Here is a 16,350-nt window from a genome sequence, read left to right as displayed (position 1 = left end):
GCCCAGAGCATATGGGGGTGGGGGGCGGGCAGAGACCAAGAGATGATCACCTGCACTTTCTATTACAGACTGAGAGAAACGCATGGAATAAAAGATGAGGTAGAGTGGAAAACAGTCTGGCAGTTCCTCAAAAAGGGTAGACAAAGAGTTGCCAACATGACCCAGCAATTCCGCTTCTAGGTTATCTACCTGAGAGAATGGAAAACGTACATTCACAGGAAAACCTGTACACAGTTCTTTTTAAAATTCTTTTCTTTTTCTTTTCCTGGCTGGGCCGCACGGCATGTGGGATCTTAGTTCCTCAACCAGGGATCGAACCAGCATGCCCTGCATTGGAAGCGTGGAGTCTTAACCACTAGACCTGCAGGGAAGTCCCACCTGTACATGATTGTTCACAGCAGCATGATTCACAATAGCCAGAAAGTGGAAGCAACCCAAACGTCGATGGATGAATGGATAAATGAAATGTGGTCCATCCAGACAATGGAATGGTATTCAACCATAAAAAAGAAGGAAATTCATTTTTTTTGGTGAACTCTTTCCTGGCAAACCACCCCCTGCCCCTGACCACCTCCAGGGTTCTGGCTCACTTCTCTCCCCTCTCCCCCAAAATACCTACCCCTATACCCCAGGCCAAGACACATTCTATGGCAATTCCTACTATACACGCCTGCCTGCCCTACTGGATCATGAACCTTCTGGGGGCAAAGGCCTATCTTCTTAATTTTCTACTCCAAGCCCCTAATGCAGCATCTGGCCAATAGTAGGTGCTCAATCAATGTGTGCTGGATGAAGGAAGAGAAAAACCCCTGTGCTGCTCAGCCAGGTGATCAAGGTCAACACCATCAGTGACAAGTCATGTTGAGAGCATGTGCACTTGATACGCTGACATGAGATGGGCACTTCATCTCTGGGCCTTTCTCCCCAAGACTATGAGAAAAACATGTGACCAATCCAGATTAGGAGACACTTTAGAAAATTCCTGACTAGTCCTCCTCAAAACTGTCAAAGTCATCAAAAACAAGGAAAGCCTAAGAAAACTGTCCCAGATAAGAGGAGCCTCAGGAGACGTGAGGACAAAATGTCCTATGGGATCCAGGAAGGAGTCCTGGGAAAGAAAAAGGAAATTAGGGAAAAACTAAGAAGATCCGCATAAAGTATGGACTTTAGTTAATAATAATGTATCAGTATTGGTCCATTAATTATAACAAACTTACCAGACGATGTTACTAATATGGGGAAACTGGCTGTGAGTGTGGGGTCTGTAGGAATGTTTTGTACTATCTTCTCAATTTTTCTTTTTTTTTTAAGAAATGATGAGAGATTACATCTATTTATTTATTTATTTTTGGCTGCATTGGGTCTTCGTTGCTGCGTGTGGGCTTTCTTTAGTTGCGGCGAGCAGGGGCTACCCTTCATGGCAGTGTGCGGGCTTCTCATTGCGGTGGCTTTTCTTGCTGCAGAGACCAGGTTCTTGGCACACAGGCTCAGTAGTTGTGGCTTGCGGGCTCTAGAGTGCAGGCTCAGTAGTTGTGGAGCATAGGCTTAGTTGCTCTGCAGCACGTGGGATCTTCCTGGACCAAGGCTCGAACCCGTGTCCCCTGCATTGGCAGGCGGATTCTTTTTTTTTTTTTTTTTTTTTTTTGTGGTACGCGGGCCTCTCACTGCTGTGGCCTCTTCCGTTGTGGAGCACAGGCTCCAGACGCACAGGCTCAGCGACCATGGCTCACGGGCCCAGCCGCTCCACGGCATGTGGGATCTTCCCGGCCCGGGGCACGAACCCGTGTCCCCTGCATCGGCAGGCAGACTCTCAACCACTGCGCCACCAGGGAAGCCCAGCAGGCGGATTCTTAACCACTGCGCCACCAGGGAAGTCCCGATCTTCTCAATTTTTCTGTAAAGCTAAAACTGTTTTGAAAACTAAAGTCTATTTTTAAAATTAAAAAAAAAAAAAGAAGAAGATTCTGTACCAGAGTAGACAGAAAAGTAAAGGACAGTTTTATAACATGTGAGAGGTGCCCTAGTGAGTAGAGAGTTGCTCGCTGGGTATCCTGACGAGGCCGTAGAGGAAGAAAGGTTTGCATTTGGATTTCTTTTCTCTTTCTTTTTCTTTTTTTCTTTAAATACTGAGTGACCAAAGTATTTTTTTTTTTTTTTTAAACCATTTATTTATTTATTTTTTGTGGTACGCGGGCCTCTCACTGTTGCGGCCTCTCCCGTTGCGGAGCACAGGTTCCGGACGCGCAGGCTCAGCGGCCATGGCTCACGGGCCCAGCCGCTCCGTGGCATGTGGGATCTTCCTGGACCGGGGCATGAACCCGTGTCCCCTGCATCGGCAGGCGGACTCTCAACAACTGCGCCACCAGGGAAGCCCGACCAAAGTATTTTTAAAAAATCATTTCTTTTTATTTTCACTGAGCGGCTTGCGGGATCTTAGTTCCCAGACCAGGGACTGAACCCGCGCCCTCAGCAGTGAAAGTGCAGAGTCCTAACCACTGGACCACCAGGGAATTCCCTGCACTTGGATTTCTGACTCCAGAGCCTTTGCCCCGAGTTGATCAGCTGAGCTGTCACTCTGCATTCAATGACTTTAGAAACAACCTACATAAAACACCAAGTGCAGTGAGCGCTCAGTAAATGAGTTACTCTTTTTCAACAGGGAGAGTGAGTGAGTGTGTGTGTGCCATCTTTCAGAGGCAGGCAGGAGACCCCAAGACTCCTTTAATTTTGCTTTTCTACCTACCCCGCCTCCATACCCCACCCCCGAGCTTCTGATCCTCTACCTCTAATGATTATGGGGACCCAGAGTCATTTCTAAATCTGAAGCCTTGAAAGATGCCACGTGACCCCAACTGCCCAGACTGACAGACTATCAGCTGGGCCACTCAGACCACCCCGACTCCTGGGGAGACGGCCTGACGTCTCTGGGTCTTTTCCTTGGCCATGGGGTGGGCATTTGATGGGCGAGCTGCCCCTCAGGTAACAAGGACGGCTGCTGGAATTCAGCAGTCACTGCCAGCCCTCCTCTTGTCCCCAGTTCTAGCCGCTCCTCCGTGTCACTCGTGATGTTTCCACACCCATGTACCTTCCTCCATGGCTGTGTGTGTGGATAAATGATCCCAGATCTCTTGGCCTCCCGGGAGGACTTCAGGGCCAGCAGCCTGGGTTCAAATCCCTCCTCACCTACTTTTCTATCTTTCTGATCTGGGTACAATGTGCTTTGTCTCAGCTTCCTCATCTGAAAACAGGGTTGATGATAGTACCGACCTCACAGGTTTTGTTGGGAGGAATAGATGAGCTAAAACCTGTCAAGTACTTAGTTCAGGAGCTGGCCCATGATATTTATTTCCCCCTGGGTGGAAAGTTCCATGAGGGCAGGGGCTGGCTAGCCCACTAGGGGATCCCCAGAGTCTAGTGTACCATCAGGCATCTGATATTTGTGGACTGAATAAACAAACTTTCCCTCCTCAGCAGGCCCACCCCTTATGTGGCGGCCCTGTTTAAATATTAAACGCAATAAAACTAAAATCATTGTTATTGGTAGTAACAGCAGCAGCAGCAAGTACCTTTAGGCTAAAATCAGCTGTGGAAGGACCTGTGGAATCCCTTAGGACCTGTGGAATCCCTTCTGACCTAGGACCTGTGGAATCCCTTCTGACGTAAAAAAAAAGTTTACTACCTTGCATGTCAGCAGCTACTTTCTGCCACCATCACAGGTTCCTTCCTGGCAAATCCCTGATTTCTCTATATTTCAGTATCCCTGAGAATGACAAAGGAAACAATTTAAAGCCCTCATAAGCCTTCCAGGGACAGGTGGATAAGAGAAGTGGCATCTTGTAAAGGCTCTTGGCTCTTCAAAGCCAAGATGGTATCTTTCCTGCTGCAAAGGCTGGCTGGGCCAGGGCCCAGGGCAAGGTGGGTCGGCCCTGCCTTTGGGGGCTCTCCAAGCAGGTGGATCTGACCTCTTTCTGCAGAAGAGATCCAGGCCCTCTTTCAGAATTGGGTGAGCAGGGAGGACTGTCAGCTCCTAAAATCAACCAAGTGTCTACCGAGCATCTGCTACATGCCCTGTTCTTGCCTGGGACTCAACCATGAACAAACAGACACGTGCCCTGCCCTCGTGGGACTCTTGGGCTGGGAGATAGCCCTCAATGAAACAATCTCACAGAGACTTCTCTGGTGGACTAGTGGTTAAGACTCCATGCTTCCAATGCAGGGGGCACGGGTTCCATCCTCGGTTGGGGAACTAAGGTCCCACAGGCCGCGTGGCGTGGCCAAAAGATAAAAAACAACAACAACAACAAAAAAACAATCTCACAAACACATCACAGTGTGCTGAGATATGAAAGAAAAGTGCCAGTGGGGCTCTTGAAATCTCCCTGGAAGGGATCAATCTCTTCCCCAGCCCCGGCGAGTTGTTAGTTCTCCTAACTATCCTCCCTCTTGCCCTCTGTTTGGCTTCTAGAACATGTGTGCAGCAGACGTCCCTGGGTGGAGGGGGGCGTGGGGTGGGGTTATTTGCTGCCTTTCCAAGTTCAATTCCAAATACTGGTCCCTTTTTTTTTTTTTTTTTTTTGTGGTACGCAGGCCTCTCACTGTTGCGGCCTCTCCCATTGTGGAGCACAGGCTCCGGATGCGCAGGCTCAGCGGCCATGGCCCACGGGCCCAGCCGCTCCGTGGCATGTGGGATCCTCCCGGACCGGGGCACGAACCCATGTCCCCTGCATCGGCAGACGGACTCCCAACCACTGCGCCACCAGGGAAGCCCTCAAATACTGGTCCCTTTGACCAGGGAGCGTCCCATGGTGTGTGCCCCTTGGATGGCATTTGGGACACGAAGGCCTGTAGGATGAAACCCACCAAACAAGGCACGCTTCCCTGCATGCACCATGCTTGCTCCTGCCGCCTGGGCCTCTTCCAAGCACTTGGGCTGCCTGGAACACCCCTCCCTGCCATGCCTGCCCAGAGAGCTCCTCTCCCAACTCGTATGTCATCTCTGCTCCACCTTCCCTGATGCCCCAGGGATGCGCCGGGCCCTTTTCTCTGCTCCACAGCGTGCTGTCCGTTAATCTGTCTCCTGCTTCCACACGGGATGGGATGGTAAGGGCACGGGCTGGAATGCTGGTTCCTCCGGGTGGTTTAGGGGGATTAAATGAGATAGTATGTCAATGGGGCTTGGTACAGGGCCTGGTGCGCAGCACAGCCTGATCAGTGTGCGCTCCTGGTTTCAGCTCTTGCCTGCTGGCATGGAGAGGGTCTTTAGATGCAGGGCAGGGGCCACCCCTGACGTTCCTTCACACCCCAGCTCCTGACTTGATTCCCAATACGTGGTGGGGGCCTCATCTGGAACAACCAGCACCCATATTCTGCAAGAGGAAACTGGAGCACAATCCTCCGTTCCCCCTGCACCCATCAAAAGCACATGCACAAAGACCTGGCCCCGGCCCCGGCCCCCCAGTCTAGGGCAAAGGGCACTGATGTCTTTCACCAGACCTTCCCGGGAGCCTTCTCGTGTTTTCCTAAGGAGTCCACAGTCTATCCTGGGGAGGCTTCTGACCCCACTGCATCTTCACAAAGTCCCCCCTGGGGAGGCCGTGGAGTTTGTTTCCTGTGTGCCTCGTGACCTTCAGAATCTCCTCGTTCACTCCTCCCTTCAGCACGTGGGCAGAACAAACCTCTCCCTGCCCAGCGTCAGAGGTCTACGTGGGGTGTGGGCACTGCCAGCAAACAGGCACCCGACAGCCCTCTGCCCCCCTGGGAGGTCCCTGTGGGACCACAAATCCCACAACCAACTGTCTCTTAGCCCTGATGTAAACTGGCTCAGCCATGGAAAGACAGCCATTATCCACTGAGGCATCAGCTAATTCCAACCAGGGGCCCAGGATGCCCAGTGACTCTGCTAGCACCCACAGGTGGGCGACTGCCCTCCTGGACCCCACTGACCCCTTCCACATGGTGCCCAGGGGACATTCAGGGCCACATCCTAACCTCTCTGGCTCCCCTGAAGTACAAAGTCCTGGTCTCGGGATTTCTCTCCCCATTTTCTAGATGGGTAAGTCAAGGCCCCAAGCCTAGATGCGCTTTTCCCCAGAGCCATCCAGAATCCGCTGGTAAATATCCACAAAGAAGCCTGGGTTTGTTCCTCTGGGGTTTTCCAGGCATGCTTATGTCAGACAGGAAGCGCTGGCCTGATCTGGATTCCCCTCAGGCAGGACCTGGGGCTCCTTCTCAGTCCCTGCGGTCCTGGCTGCGCTGTCTCGCCAGTTCTGTGATCTGCCCTCCTCTTTGACTTGCCTCATCCCAACCTGCAGTCAAACCAAACCACCTGCAGTCGACCACAGAAGCCCAGGGGGACACACAGGTTGGACCCGAGAGTGTGGGCTGTAGGGCGGGAAGAGCCAGTACACCTGGAAAGACACGACGACATGGGTCCCCCAGATCCATCCCAGCCTGGCTGAGGGAAAAAAACCAAGCCGAGTCCTCACTCGTGTTCCACCCGAGCCTCTTCAGCACATTTTTCCCTTCTGAAAATATTCCTTAACAAAGAGCTGACTGCTTCTGGCAGGCCCAAACCCAGCCCCACTGGGTCTCAAATGCCAGGATCGAAGGAAGCTGTTTCATTTTGGCATGACACGCCGGTCGTGGGTGAAAGAGTTCTCGGGGCTGTCAGGGGCTGCCCCTGCCATCTGAGGCCAGCAGGCGTGATGGGGTCAGGATGCTGGTCCTACCAGTCTGGTCAGACTTCAGGACTGGGGCCAGGAGCAGGCGGTACCCCTACCCCTCTGCCAGGGGTGGCAGAAATCAGGGGGCAGGCAGTGGTTCTTTTGGGGAGACCGGTGTAGGAGAGAGAAGGAGCATCCTTCCCTTTGAAGAAGGGTAAAGTGGGGGAGATGAATAAAGGGGAAGAGGCCTGGAGCAGGTGTCCACAGGGGTGCTGGGAGATTCTGGGTCACCCCGCCACCTCCAGGGCCCCAATAGGGGCACGGGCTCAGGGAGGCTGGTGTGGATGGGAAGGCTGGCTGCCTGGGGCAGGGCAGGTAGTTCATGTCTCTGACTCTCTGCCTGAGCTGGGAGCTCTTGGGGTCTCCAGGAGGACCTGGGCAGGTGAATTCCAAGGAGGGGTGCCAAAGTGCTGAGGAGCCCTGTGTGTGTGTGTGTGTGTGCGCGCGCACGCGTGTGTGTGTGTGTGTGTGTGTGTGCGCGTTGAGGGGGGCCGGTCCCAATTGCCTGGTTCTGTGTTGGAGGTCTTAAGTTTTTCTGTGTGTGTTGGGGATCCAAGTGTCTGTCCGTGCGTGTGTGTGAAGGGCTCCTGAATGTGTGTGAGGGGCCCAGGGTGTCTATCAGTATGAGTTTTTGGGGGTTCCTGGGTTTTGCTCTGTTGCCTCCCAGATGTGTGTGTGTGTGTGTGTGCGCTTGTGCGTGTGAGTGGGGCCCTCACAGAGGTCGTGTCCCTTGGGTGAGGAGTGGGGTTCAGAACATCTGTTGGGAGGTCCTGAGCATGAGGTGAGGGTGGATTTTCAGGAAGTAGGGATCAAGACGGGTCAGGATCAGGGTGTGTGTGCGTGCGACGAGGACCCTGAGGAGTGGCTTTCAGGGGTGCCCTTGGGTATGGGGCTGCTGGGGGTGGGAGATGGACCAGCAGGCTGAGGTGAGGTCTGCGGGCAGGAATCCGGATTTACAGAGGCTGGGGAAGGGTCCTGTGCGGTCAGAAGGGAGGGGTATGGCTCTAAGACGGGTATCCTTGGGGGCGGGGGCAGGTCTAGGCCCAGAGATAGGATGTGAAGCGAGGGGAGGGATGGTGTGGCAAGGGGTCTACAGATGAAAGGGGTCTTGAGGGATCGGGACAGAGAGAGGGCGGAGGTCCTGAGCTTGCGGGGGCGCTCGTAGGGGCCGGGCTGCGGGGTGGGGACTGGGGGAGTCCTGAAGGGTCCGGAAAGGGGTCCTAAGGGTCAGTAAAGAGGGTGAGCGGGGGTCACGGGCCTGAGGGGGCCTCCCGGGGAGGGGGTGGCGTGGGGGAGGAGGGCGCCCGGAGGAGTCGTGGGAGGGGCCCTGAGGGGTCGGGACGCGTCGGAACGAGGATGGGCAGGGGCCAGGGCCCGAGGCTGACGGCCAGGGTCCGTGCTGGGAGTGCCGAGGGCTCCCGGCGCGGGTTCCGGGGCGAGGGGGCCCGAGTCCCAGTCTTGCCCGGCCCCCGTGGGCCGCAGCGCGGAGTCGCGGGCCTGAGAAGGCGCCCGGGAGGCCCGGCCCGCGCCGCCTACCTACCTGCGAAGAGCGCGCCGCCATAGCCATGCCGAGCCTCGCCGTCCCGGGCCGCGCCGCCGTCCCGGGCCCCGCCGCGTCGCTCGCCCCGCAGCCCGGCCCGGCCCCCTCAGCCGCCCCCCGGGACCGCGGCCGCCGCCGGCTCTGTCGCTGCCATTTCACCCGCTGACAGGAGCCGCTACCCCGCCCCCGAGGCCCAGTCAGCCAATTCACCGCCCCAAGGAGCTCTGGCTCCGCCCACTGGCCAGGAGTGACGGGGTGTCTGGCCAATCCATGGTCACTCCGTAAGGAGGGCGAGGGCCCTGGCTACGGCCAGAAGGTTGCCGCCTTTAAGGAGAGAAGCGAATTGAAATTAGGGAAGCAGTGAAGGACGGGGTGTTTTCCCTATCGGAATGTGGAATCCTGTTGATCAACACTTGGCAGGGCCAATAGAAAGGAGAGAGGGGTGTGTCTCTGAGGGAAGGCTGCGTCCCTGAGGAACCCCAGACAGAGGCAGGCTAGCGTTTGGCTCTAAGCCCCGCCCAGAGCCGGGCTTTTTTGCCCAATAACGAGACTTCCTGGGACGGCCATTATTATCTGCCCCTCAAACCTCGGCCGTGGTAACTCCTGGGCCTCTATAAAGAAGATTGACACCTAGGGAGCCAATGACACTGAAGGAGGGCGGTGAAGTGACGCTCTCTGGCCAACGAGATCATGTGAGGTTAGCCTCCCGGGCGGTGGGGCTTGAGGCCTGGTGGTGTGAATGAAGTACGGGAGGGGCTGAGAAGGGCGTGGCCTAGATCAGTGATGGGGCGGGGGCAGATCAGGTAGAGGCTAAATGGGTTGGGTCTGAGAAGGGGCGTTGCCAGAAGTCCCTTAGGCTGAGGGACCACATCTTCTCTGAGCCCGGCTCTGTGCTGAGGGCGGGGCTTTGGGTGGTCGGAGTGTCACACCGGAGACTCAGGCCTGTCCCACTCTCTAGTCTAGGCAGGGTTAGGTATCTTCTCTGAGGCTGACAGTGTCCTATGTTCCCCCATCAAACTCAGAGCACGCTGTTATCACTGCTTACATGGCCCTCCCATCCCCCACCCCTCCTAGATACATGGGGGCGGGGGAAGGCAGGACCTAGGTCAGGGGGTCAACAGGGAAGGGAAGGGTGGGGGAATCGCTCAGGCTGGGGAGGGAGATGTAGAGGCAGTTATGGATAGGGGGCAAGACTTAGAGAAAAGAACAAGTTTCCACCCCAAGATGCAGGGGTGGGCCCTGGAGGGGGGTGGGGCAGGGAAGGACCCTGTCACAGAAGAGAGGGTGACATCGTAAGTTCAAAATGGAGAGACAGAAATGGAAACGGGCAAGGCTGGCACCCAGAGTGGGGAGTGTCAGGACCTTCTGAGGTTTGAGATCTCAACCTTCTAAATAGTAGGTAGGGGGTTCCTTCTGGTTTTGGGAGCGGTGAATGCCATACAGCCACGCTTTCTGCCCCTGTCCATCCGTCTCCGCCTCTGTCTACATTCTGTCCCATCTACATTTTACCTCTGTCTGTTCTCTCTTTGTCTTTCTCTCTACTCTGAATCTGTCTACACCCTCTCTGCCGCTGTCTGTACTCCCTCTCTCCCTCTCTCTTACTATCTATTGTACATTGCATCTATTAAAATTTTGGAACTGTTAAGAAAAGCTTCCAAGTGTATTTCTAAAAACTCTGTGGTAAAAATAATTATAATGAATTCCTTCTCCCGCACATGCCCATATAGCCCCATACCCCATTTTTTAAAACGAACATATCTTTGGGACTTTCCTGGTGGTGCAGTGGTTAAGAATCTGCCTGTCAGTGCAGGGTGCATGGGTTTGAGCCCTGGTCCGGGAAGATCCCACATGCTGCAGAGCAACTAAGCCTGTGTGCCACAACTACTGAGCCCTTGTGCCACAACTACTGAAGACCACGTGCCTAAAGCCCATGCTCCGCAACTAGAGAAGCTACTGCAACGAGAAGCACGTGCACCATAAGGAAGAGTAGCCCCTGCTCACTGCAACTAGAAAAAGCCCACGCACAGCAACAAAGACCCAATGCAGCCAAAAATAAATAAATGAAATTATATATATATAAAAAAGAACATATCTTTGATTCCCTGGCTGTCCAGTGATTAGGACTCCATGCTTTCACTGCCGAGTGCCCAGGTTCCATTCCTGGTTGGGGAACTAAGCTCCCACGTGCCACAGGGCCAAAAAAAGAAAAGAAAAGAAAAGAAAAGGAAAACATATTTTTGCCTCCCCCTCCCTTTTTTTTTTTTTTGGTGGGGGGATCTTAGTTCCCGGGCCAGGGATCGAATCCATGCCCTTTGCAGTGGAAGGGTGGAGTCTTAACCACTGGACCGCCAGGGAAGTCCCTATTTGCCTTCCCTCTTTTAAAGCTTATGTGCTGGCCATTTCATAGTCCTTGACAAACCCAAGGTGACCTTGGATTTGCAGAGTATGAAGCTGAAGAGAATCTTATGGACATTGTCCTCTGATTCCTGGGTGGACTTGGGAGGCGGGGGGAGGACCCCTATGGGCATGTTAGAGATAGGATGCAGGGTAAGTCAGGAGGGCAAGAGTGACACCAGGTTGTGGTGAGGGTCAAGTAGTCACCAAAGGACAATCTCTGAGCTGGCTGCCCGTGGTACCTCATGCGGAGGAGTGAGGAGCCATCATAAAGGACAAATCTTGGGGTTTGCCTTCAGAAAAGAACAGTTTGGTGTGACCCACAACTTCCAAGGAACAGAAGAACCTGGACTGGTACAGGAGGTGGGGGACAGAGGGGTCTGCAGAGGCACAAACCTGGGTGGGGTCCAAGGCCACCCAGATAGAGGTCATGACCAGATCGTTTCTGGGACCTTGCCTAAGAGATAAGTGGCATTTGGTGTCTGGGGAATAAAGTTAAACACTAGGAAGATGCACAGGGCATCTGACCCTCTCATCCTTACTCTAACGTATTCACACAAAGGATGGTTTTATTCTGGGGACACTTTGATTCCATTTTTATAAGCACAGTGGGAAAAAAAATCCAACACATTTCTGTTGGAGAAGACTTTTGAATCCTAAGCTGAATCTAGCCTATTAGATTGCTGGATCACTTTGCTATTCAGTGCACTTAAACCGTTCCCAATTTTTTTTCAGTGTTCATTTTTACTTGATTGAAATCATTTTTATCAGGAACATTTTTTTCCATGTGATTTTTGCAGTAAACATTTGATTCATTAATTGGACTCTTTTTGTCCAGTTTTTACCAGCTGTCAATTCTGCCTCTGTGATTTTTTTGGGGGGTTGGTGGTTGTCATTTCTTCAGAGTCAGATTTTGCATATTTAAATTTATTAAAAGACTCTTCTCAGTATTTAGCAGATAAGTTTTAGCACAATCAAAAACTTTTTTCTGGACTAAGCTTTGGACTCAAAATTTGTTTGTTGGGAATATTGACTAATATGGTCTCAGATTTGATACTTTGTCTTATAAAGAGCGAAAAAGGGGACAATATATATAGCTCCTCCTATAAAGAAGTAGGGTCTGTTTCCCCATCACTTGAATTTGAGCTGGCTTTATCACTTGTTCTGACCAACAGAATGCATCAGAAGTGATGCTGAGCTAGTTCTGAGCCCAGATCTTAAGAGGCTTAGCAGCTTCTGCTCTTTTTTTTTTTTTTTTGGAGAATTTTTAATTGTGGTAAAATATGTATAACCTAACATTTGCCATTTTTAAGTGTACAATTCAGTAGCATTAGCTACATTCACAATGCTCTGCAATCATCACTACCTACTTCCAAATTTTTTTCATCATTCTCAAGTAGAAACTCTGTCCCCATGAAACAATAACTCCTCATTCCCCCCTGCCCCACCCCCAGCCCCTGGTAACCTCTATTCCACTTTCTGTCTCTATGAATTTACCTATTCTAGGTAGTTCACCTAAGTGGAATCATACAGTATTTGTCTTTTCGTCTGGTTTATTTCACTTAGCAAATATCTTCAGGTTCATCCATGTTGTATTAGAACTTCATTCCTTTTTATTAAAAGCTAAATCATATTCTGATGTTTGTATGAACTATATTTTTCTTATCCATTCATCTGTCAATGGACGCTTGGGTTGTTTCCACCTTTTGGCTACTGTGAATAATGCTGCTATGAACACGGGTGCAAAAGTATCTGTTTGAGACCCTGCTTTCAATTATTTTGATATATACGCAGGAGTGGCACTGCTGGATCCTATGGTACTTCTATGTTTAGCTTTTTGAGGAACCGCAAAAGTGTCTTCTACAGTGGCTGCACCATTTTAAATTCCCACCAGAAATGCATGGGGTTTCCAATTTCTCTACATCCTTGCCAATATTTGTTATTTTAAAAAAAAGCTATAGCTATCCTAGTAGGTGTGAACTGTTATCTCATTGTGGCTTTGACTTGCATTTACCTAGTGACTAATATTATAGAGCATCTTTTCATGTGCTTATCGGCCGTTCGTATATCATCTTTGGGGAAATGTCTATTCAAGTCTTTTGCCCATTTTTAAACTGAGTTGTATGTTTTTTGTTGTTGTTATTGAGTTGCAGGATTTCTTTATACGTTCTGGATATTAAGCTCTTATCAGATATATGATTTGCAAGTATTTTCTCCCATTCTCTATGTTGTCTTTTCACCTTCTTGAAGACGTCCTTTGATGCATAAAAGTTTTAAATTTTGATGAAGTCCAATTTATCTATTTTTTCTTTTGTCGCCTGTGCTTTGGATGTCATATCTAAAAATCCATTGCCAAATTCAATGTCATACAGATTTACTCCTATGTTTTCTTCTAAGAATTTGATAGTTTTAGCTCTTATATTTAGGTTGTTTTTCCATTTTTAGTTAATTTTTATATATGATGTGAAGTAAAGGTCCAATTTCATTCTTTTGCATGTGGAAATCCAGTTGTCCCAGCACCATTTGTTGAAGACACTATGTTTTTCCCCATTGAATGGACTTGGCACTGTTGTGAAAAATCAACTGGCCATAGATGTATGGGTTTATTTCTGGATTTTCAATTCTATTCTATTGGTAATACATCTATCCTTGTGCCAGACCACACTGTTTTGAACTGTTTTGTTTCTGTAGCTTTGTATTAAGTTTAAAACCAGAACGTATGAGTCCTGTCAGCTTTACATTTAAGGTAGTTATTGATGTACTTATTGCCATTTTGTTAATTGTGTGGTGGTGTTTTGTAGTTCTTCTTTCTTCCTTTCTTCTTTTGCTCTCTTTGCTTGTGATTTGATGGGTATCTTTAGTGTTATGTTTGGATTCATTTCTCTCTTTTTTGTGTATGTATCTATTATAGAGTTTTGGTTTGTGGTTACCATGAGGTTTATATATAGAAATCTGTATATGTACATGATAATTTTAAGTTGCTGATCTCTTCAGTTTGATCATATTTTAACAACCCTGCATTTTTCCTCCCCCCAGCAATGTTTACTGTTTTTGACATCATATTTTACATATTTTTGTTTCGTGTATCCCTCAACTACTTATTGTGGATATAGATGACTTTATTACTTTTGTCTTTTAACCTTCCTACTAGCTTTTTTAAAAAATAAATTTATTTATTTATTTATGGCTCTGTTGGGTCGTCGTTGCTGTACGCAGGCTTTCTCTAGTTGCGGTGAGCGGGGGCTACTGTTTGTTGAGGTGCGCGGACTTCTCATTGTCATGGCTTATCTTGTTGCGGAGCATGGGCTCTAGGCTCACAGGCTTCAGTTGTTGTGGCACATGGGCTCAGTAGTTGTGGCTTGTGGGCTCTAGAGCTCAGGCTCACTAGTGGCGCACCGGCTTAGTTGCTCCGCGGCATGTGGGATCTTCCCGGGCCAGGGCTTGAACCTGTGTCCCTTGCATTGGCAGGCGGATTCTTAACCACTGCGCCACCAGGGAAACCCCCTACTAGCTTTATAAATGGTTGATCTACTACCTTTACTGTATATTTGCCTTTAACAATGAGACTTTTCCTTTCATAATTTCACAGTTCTAGTTATGGTCTTTTCTTTTCTGCTTAGAGAAGTCCCTTTAACATTTCTTGTAAAGCTGGTTTGGTGGTGCTGAAGTCTTTTAGTTTTGCTTGTCTGTAAAACTTTTGATCTCTCCTTCAAATCTGAATGAGAACCTTGCTGGGTAGAGTATTCTTGGTTGTAGGTTTTTCCATTTCATCGCTTAAAATATATCATGCCACTCCCTTCTGACCTGCAGAGTTTCTGCTGAAGAGTCAGCTGATAGCCTTATGGGAGTTCTCTTGTACATAACTTCTTGCTTTTCTATTGCTGCTTTTAATATTCTCCCTTTGTCTTTAATTTTTGCCATCTTAATTACAACATGTCTTGTTATGGTCCTCTTTGGGTTGATCCTGATTGGGACTCTCTGTGATTCCTGGACCTGGATGTTTGTTTCCTTTCCCAGGTCAGGGAAGTTTTCAGCTATTATGTCTTCAAATATGTTCTCTGCCCCTTTCTCTCTCTCTCTTCTCCTTCTGGGACCCCTATAATGTGAATGTCAGTATGCTTGATGTTTTTCCAGAGGTCTCTTAAACTGTCCTCATTTTTAAAAATTCTTTTTTCTTTTTTTCTGTTCAGCTTGAGTGATTTCCACTATTCTTTCTTCCAGTTCACCAATCCATTCTTCTGTATCATCTAATCTACTGTTGATTCCTTCAAGTGTATTTAAAAAATATTTATTTATTTGGCTGCCCTGGGTCTTATTTGCGGCATGCAGGACCTTTTGGTTGTGGCATATGGGATCTAGTTCCATGACCAGGGATCAAACCCCGACCCCCTGCATTAGGAGTGTGGAGTCTTAACCCCTGGACCACCAGGGAAGTCCCTCAAGTGTATTTTTAATTTCAGTTATTGTACTCTTCAGCTCTCTTTGTTTTTTCTTTATATTTTCCAACTTTTTAAAAAAATGCCTAACTTCTGGGAATTCCCTGGCAGTGCAGTGGTTAGGACTCTGCGCTTTCACTGCTGAAGGCTCAGGTTCAAGTGCTGGTCAGGGAACTAAGATCCTGTAAACTGTGTGGCACAGCTAAAAAAAAAAAAAAAAAAAAAGCCTAACTTCTTACTCTGTTCATCCATTTTCCTCCTTAGTTCTTTGAGCATCATTGTGATCAATACCTTAAACTCTTTACTGGGTAGGGTTGCTATAAACCTTTGACGGTTGAGAAATTTGGTTGTGACAGTTTCTACTTTTTTTTTTTTTTTTTTTCGGTACGCGGGCCTCTCACTGTTGTGGCCTCTCCCATTGCGGAGCGCAGGCTCTGGACGTGCAGGCTCAGCAGCCATGGCTCACGGGCCCGGCCGCTCGGCGGCATGTGGGATCCTCCCGGACCGGGACACGAACCCGTGTCCCCTGCATTGGCAGGCGGACTCTCAACCACTGCGCCACCAGGGAAGCCCCCTCTGCTTGTTTTTTGATGTTTCTGTTGGGGGTTGATGAGAGAGCTGCCTACCCTGCCATTTAGCCCAGTAACCTGGGTGACGAGAGGCACATGACTCAGTCACCCCTGCGGCCTCAATCACCAGCCAATCAACCTCCAGCTATGAATAAGTCCATCTGTTCCCATTTTCTATTGCTGTGCAACAAACCACCGTAGAACTCAGTAACATAAAATATCAACCATTTAAAATATATTCATGGGTTCCGTGGGTCAGGATCCTGGACAGGGCACAACAGGGATGGCTTGTTTCTGCTCCATGGTATCTAGGACTTAAGCTGGGAAGACTTGAAGGGCTGGGGGGTGCCTAGAGTGGCTGGGAGCTGGAATTATCTGGTGGCATTTCTATTCACATGTCTGGCTTCTGGGCTGGGATCACTCAAATGATTGGGGTCTCTTGGGGGGGAAATCCCTCTTTTTTTCTGTAGTCTCAGAGTGTCTCCATGTAGTCTCTCCACATGGCATCTCTAGCATGGCAGCTTCAGGGTAGTTGGACTCCTTACATGATGTCTCAAGTCTCTGGGAGTGAGTCTTCCAGCAAACAAGGAAGCAGCTTGCATGGTCTTTTATGATCTAGTGTTGGAGATCATATAATATTACTTCTTCTATACTCTATTCGTTGAAGCAGTCCAAGCCCATCCAGATTC

This window comes from Hyperoodon ampullatus (assembly GCF_949752795.1).
Source record: "Hyperoodon ampullatus genome assembly, chromosome: 4".
Classification (NCBI taxonomy): Eukaryota; Metazoa; Chordata; class Mammalia; order Artiodactyla; family Ziphiidae; genus Hyperoodon; species Hyperoodon ampullatus.
The sequence above is the reverse complement of the archived record's forward strand: the minus strand, read 5'-3'. Positions refer to the sequence as shown.